Source organism: Lactuca serriola, chromosome 1 (genome assembly GCF_051521515.1).
Source record: "Lactuca serriola cultivar US96UC23 chromosome 1, Lser_US96UC23_V15, whole genome shotgun sequence".
Taxonomy (NCBI): Eukaryota; Viridiplantae; Streptophyta; class Magnoliopsida; order Asterales; family Asteraceae; genus Lactuca; species Lactuca serriola.
The window spans coordinates 110,849,920-110,855,919 of NC_136408.1; positions in this window are offsets into that span (position 1 = coordinate 110,849,920).

Consider the following 6,000-nt stretch of genomic DNA (forward strand, 5'->3'; position numbering starts at 1 on the left):
ACTGAGACACATGGACTGGAGGATCTTACAGCGTTGTAGCCTCGAGTGGCTAATGAGATGTATATGCTATTTTGGGGAACTCACTAAGCTTTGTGCTTACCGCGTTATATGTTATGTGTTTCAGGTTCTTATTAGGATCGTGGGATGCCGCTGGTTTGATTGTACACACAATAGAAAAGAGTTATGTTTGAGGATCCTGGATTTACGATGAATAACTTTATAAATGTGTTGATAAATGGATACTTGTGATTTTTGGAAGGAATGTGACATGTTTTTTATAGTGTTTTAAAATGAAATTTTTGTTTGAAAATTTTACGTCGTTAGACAAATCCGCTAAAGCTTTCAGCTATTCATCATCTTCTTCACAGCAACAATGGTCGGTTCCTCTAAAAATGTGTCCTTTGCCGACCAATCCACCTCAGTCATCATGCTCTATGTGAAGCCAAACCAAAACATGATCATTGATTTGGATGTTGCTCACCCTATGATCGAGTGTTTTAAGTTTTCCCCTCTCATGAAAGCGAATGGCAGATGAAGTTCCTTTAGTGTGTCTGTCAAGGACATACTCTTGAACCATCTACAACATTCAAGATAAGTTCATTAGCTTCAAGTTAGCCAACCTCAAGACTTCGATCAACAAGCACAATTTCTGCAAGTTGGTAGGGCTTGCATCTTCTGATGCGACTATCGACCCAGAATCGATCCCTGGTACTAGCTGGATTGAGATGTTTAACTAAATCGGATACACCGATGATATATCCTTACTCTCAAAGTTTATAAAATCATTCTTGCCGCCTATGTGGAATAGACTCTTCACTATTTTGTTCAAAAGCCTATCAGAACGGGTTGTAGGTTCTGATAGTGCCAACAAGATGTTCTACGCTCTTCTCTTTGGGCTTTTCAATGCAGTTAGTTAGAATTTTGGTTTTGTAATCTGGGCTCATTTTGTATAGAGCACTAGCTCGACCACTCAACACACATAAATTTGTTGTGCTCGCTTCTGGTCGATTGTGGTAAAAAAGTTGTTGCTGCATTATCGTTTTCCAATAATGAAGGACTCGGTGATGGCGGAGATCCCCAAGCTACAGACCACAGCGTTCGTCATGTCAGATCTACGAAATTTCAATTTTGTTGGTTCCATCCTCAAAGTGATGTTAGCAAACGCTCTGATGGACAACCACCTCATTAGGGAGTATCGATCCTTGCCCCCATTTCGCATCCGCCTAATCCCTGCAGACCTACAACAAGTTTTCGATGTAGGAGACAAGATGAAAAGAGGAGGAAAGAGAAAAGAAGAGGCTTCATCTTGAAAATGTGAGGGTTCCGAAGAAAACAAAGAAACTTGCTTCGAAACTATGATCTCCCAGTCCTATTCTCCAAGAAGATTCATATGAGAGGACCTTATCGGAAGTACAAGCACCTACCACCAAACATCATGAGGTAGAGGATACAACCCACACTTCATAACCTTGAACTTATGTCCCTATTCCGAAGGTACCATCTCTACCTTCCTCATTTCCTCCAACCTCATATATTTTTTATTCCTTATAAAAGAATCGTTTCTAAACCTGACCCTTCCTATCACACCCCCAAACCAGAGCAGCGGAAATGTCCGGGGGTGGATGACGTCATGTTAAGTATGACAACACATGCATCATAGTAATCAAAGTAGAACAACCATTGCATTTATAATGTATAAGTTTTTACAAGTGTTTTCAAAAGAGAGTATCAACATTTAAGTTGAGTGAGTGCAAAAGTATTTATGTTTAATCTCGGGATATACTTATCTACTCGCGAGGAGTGTTGTTTGATTTGCTACTAGTTTCAGTCCTAAATTTAGCCAACTGTCAATCTGTTGCAAACATATACTTTTCAAGTGTCACTTGGCGTTCTCGAGTTCTCTAACTTTAGTTCGACTTGCAGCTAGTTCCCTTCATAAGGTTTCGGTAATATTCTTGCTTGTTTCATGGTTTTCAATCAGGTGGTGAAGACCAACTGTGTTGACTCTAGTGGTATCATTAATCTGCATGACTCCGTCAATGGCAACTCTTCCTTGTTCATGTTTACGTGCAACTAGACGAATTAACATAGGGAGGGCTCTGTCTGCTAAGCCTCCTTCATCAAGGTTTTAGAAACTTTGGTCTCCATTGTAAGGATGGTCATGACCCTGCTCATCACTCCACCTATCTAAGTTCACTGCCCACTGAGGTGTCGGGCCATGGAAATTTTGTCGAGGATTGGGATTTTTGGCAACTTGAGGTGAGTTATAGGCCACTGATTCTGAGTCAGAATCTTCAAGAAAATCCTCTTCTATTGGATCTAGATGATCATCTTCTAGTTCTGTGTGAAGCAATCCTCCATTCCCTTGATTGGGAAAGTACGAATCTCCCAGTAGATGAAATCCATCTATGTTATCTATGCGAGAATACGGATATAAGAGACATATAATAGATTTAACAGAAGCAAGTAAACAATTTCAAGTTTCCATATAAGAAACTTGTAGTTAACAGTTAATATATTTTGTATGGTATGACTCATACTTGGTCCTTCTATAACCATAAAGTGTATACCAATTATATATAACTCGGGTCAAATGGACTTTCGAATAAATGATCCTACTTTATATCCACATCCAAACAAGGAAAAGGAAGTAAAGCTAAACCGCCCATTCTAAGTCTATAAAACCTTAATTATATATAACTGTAATATATACACTTAATACATGTAGATCTACCAATAATGGTCCTTTGTTTTCACATAGTTGGTTCTTAGTATTATAGTGCCTAGAATACCCCTATAGTATTTTAACTTTGTGTTCTGTTCTAGAGTTCTTCTATATAAGTAGAGTTGGTAAGTTTTTGACATGTCGCAACACTACCATTACTCCCAAACACATGTTGGTCGTATCTCAAATAAATATAGTTGATCAGGCTATATTTATCCCAGATATGATTACATAACTATCCAAGTTTAACTGCAGTGTCCAACATCCAAATACTTTTATGTAGTTATGACTGTGATATTGTTCTTGTATATATGAGTGTTATTATACTTCTTATAAAATAATGGTATTTTAATAGTATACTTGTAGTCAGAGCTCTTTATCCCCAATGTATTTATAGTTGTATATCTTTTATGAATTGATATACTAAGTTCACTGTAAACAATGCTTTGATACCAATCTATCACACCCCAAACCGAAGCGGCAGAAACGTCTGGGGGTGGATGACGTCATGTTAAGTATCAGAACACATGCATCATAGTAATAAAAGTACAACAACCATGTCATTTATAATGTATATGTTTTTACATGTGTGTTCAGTCATTGTATATTGACACCAAAAAATTATATACAGCAAAAGATAAAAGACATGACTCTATGCTGCTCCGTCTTCTCAAATAATCTCGGGTATGTACCTGTCTACTAGTTCCCTATGAATACAAGTGTTTTAAAAAGAGAGTATCAACATTTAAGTTGAGTGAGTGCACAAGTATTTATGTTAAAATGTTTGCTATCCGATCCTTGAAATAGAGAGTATGTTTATTGTTCCAGAAAATCCAATATTTTCTGATGTAACTGAAAACTAGTTGTAATACCATAAAATCGTTCTATATAAGTGTTGTTGTACTATAAAATAGTATGAAATAGTTTTTATTCACAATAAAACTATAAAAAGAATGTTTTCAGTATTATTTATGTTTTTCCAAGTTCTATAATTGTACTCTTTGAAAACCTTGTAAGAGTGAGTAAGCCTGGCTCCACTAGATGTAATATTAAGTTGTAATGTAATATTGTAAATTGTATCATTGTAAAACTAGTACTCTATATTCATACTCTTTGGTTTAAATAGTTATACACTAATCATATTTTTTCATATCTTTTTTTGAGTTATTATAACCATACAATGACTAGATGGCCTGATATGACGCTTTGTAGGCGTCGGAACTGTTAACGACATTTGTCATTCATAGGCATACCAGCCCAACTGTAGCGAAGTGTCTGAGTGCGGGATTGTCAATCACGTATAGATCTATACACATTTGTGTCGTTCTCTGTCGTGAGATTTTGATTATAATATCAGGACTTTAATAGGATTGTCTAAATGAATAAGCAATTGAACATTGTCTCACAAAAATCATATTGACGCTTACGTGTATACTAATGAAATCCCAGTCATTCTGAAATTAGTGATTGATAGTATGTTCCTTGTTTAGTATACTTGAAATGTAAAGTATATTGTACATATGTGTTTAGCTTTAAATTGAATCCTTGTTTTAGTAAAATAGTGTAACCTTGTATACTTGACTAGGTAAAATAGAGTTCTTGTATCATAAATTATATCTATTATAATTTATATGTATGTTTTGTTGTGTATGATTGTTCATAAATGTACCCCTTTGCTCGGCATGTTAGAAAGGGTAATGAAACTTATTGAAGTAACTTTTATATTCGTATTCATATATATATATATATATATATATATATATATATATATAAATATATATATACACACACACACACACAACATATATAATTAAAATTGAAACGAATTTCGGACAAATAATTTTACCCTAAGCCCACATCCAAATAAGGAAAAGGAAATAAAGTGAATTATTAGTCCTAAGCCCTTTAAATCTAATTTATATAAATATACATATATAAGTATAATTCGGAAAAATATAAGTTAAAAGAGTTAAAAAAAACTTTTAAAAGAAGTTTAACAATGTATAAAAATGTTTCAGTGACTTGATGTCGTTTTAGAAATATTTAGAAACCATTTATTGTAGACACAATATTACTGTGTTAGACTTGTATCCCCCCCCCCCCCCCCCAAAAAAAAAAGAAAAAAAAAAGTGAAAAATAGTAAAAATGCAGGGGTATGAATTCATCTTTTGTGAGTTTCTGGTTGTAGATATGGTGAAATCGCGTTAATCTCTCAAGTTAGAGCCCACGATAAAACTGAATACTAATTTATATTAATATAAAATTAAGTATAAATTTGATAATCTAATGAAGTTTAAAGTGTTAAACAACACTTAATTATTGTAAAAATGACTTACAATAATCCTTAGAATAGTGTATGGTTGTTTTTCGTGTTCTTCGTGAAAACTAGTGTAATTTGCTATTTTCAGCCCAATATATGATGATTGGAAGGTGTTTTGAAGTGATAAGAAGATCAAGTAATGATACTTGTAAGATTCTATGAAGAAACAAGTGATTTTTGTGTGTTCTTGAGAGGAGAGGGGTGGCTTCGCATGTTCTTGTACGAGAGAGGAGGGAGTTATCGGTTGAAGTTGAGAGAAAAAGGGTAGTTTTCTACCAAAAGTGTAAGAATGAGGAAAGATTTCAGACATGTCACATATATACATGCAAGTTCTTAGCTGTAAAAAAAATTGAGGCTTCATTTGCGGCTGTGAACTCCTCCCAAGAAGATAAGGGCTTTGCTTAAAAAGATAAGACTTCTTGAAGAAGTCTCACATGTTTGCGGCTCGAGTGGTTTGCGGCCATAAGTCGTTTGCGGCCCTTCGGTTTGCGGTCCGAGGAAAGAAATGAGATGCGAGAGTCTTCGGCTGATGCGAGAATCCTCGGTTCTTCTTGGTTTTTCACTTCTTATTTATACAACACTTTATCAAGTGTTTACTTGTATCAAATATATAAATTTTAACTTTATTAAAATAACAAATCACTAAGTTTGCCTTTTATTTGATGGGTTTGACTTTTGTTTACTTTTTCAAAGTAGAAAATTACGGGTTGTCACACTTCCACCTCTACCACCACCATGTAACCCGGCATCTTCTAAAACCACAACCTCACCCATCCCTACAACAATTCTAATCTCCTCCATTCCACCCTTTCCCATAACCACCCCAACTACAACCTCTGTTAAAACCTCACTACGCACAATTTCACTTCCATTTTCATCAATAATCTTTACCAACTCCACGATAGCCGCAATTTCAACTGTCTCAACTCCACCGGCCGTCCCTATATTAAAATCC